Source organism: Haliaeetus leucocephalus, unplaced genomic scaffold (genome assembly GCF_000737465.1).
Source record: "Haliaeetus leucocephalus isolate CR32 unplaced genomic scaffold, Haliaeetus_leucocephalus-4.0 Scaffold309, whole genome shotgun sequence".
Taxonomy (NCBI): Eukaryota; Metazoa; Chordata; class Aves; order Accipitriformes; family Accipitridae; genus Haliaeetus; species Haliaeetus leucocephalus.
The window spans coordinates 92,199-92,689 of NW_010972745.1; the positions used below are offsets into that span (position 1 = coordinate 92,199).

The 491-nt window shown below is 54.6% G+C and overlaps 1 protein-coding gene across 1 annotated transcript in view; it reads left to right on the forward strand.

The window, feature by feature from the left end:
• TAF6L (TAF6-like RNA polymerase II, p300/CBP-associated factor (PCAF)-associated factor, 65kDa) overlaps positions 1-491 on the forward strand; it is a 4,611-nt gene that overhangs the window by 1,587 nt on the left and 2,533 nt on the right. The gene's annotated exons all lie outside the window — the stretch shown is intronic.

Consider the following 491-nt stretch of genomic DNA (forward strand, 5'->3'; position numbering starts at 1 on the left):
CCCGCCCTTTCCCCCCGCCGAGAAGCGCCTGAAGCGTGAGGGGCCACAACAACCTGTTACGAGAAAGGGCAGCTACTGGTGGTAGACAATGTCTAACTCATCTGATTTTTACTCGCATCAATTCCCCACGGGGTGGGGTGCACCGTTCCCGGAGGCACTGCAATACCGGGACGATGCGCGGAGCGGAGGGAGCAAGCTCCGGGTCCAACTCCCGAGCCCAAAAATCCGTTTAATATAAAGTCCTCTCATCGAGGACGTATCAGATATTAAACTGATAAGAACAGATACTACACTTGATCTTAGCCAAAAGGCCGAGAAGCGATAACGACACCTCCTCCGCCACCCCGGCCCCACCGACTTCCGCTCTCACAGAAGTCATGGTCACGGCGTACTGCCCCGCATTGACCTCCTTTATCCCTCTTTTCATCATTTCTCCTCATTATTCCCACGTTTCGCCCCATTTTGGGGCCATCAACCCCCAAGAAACCCCA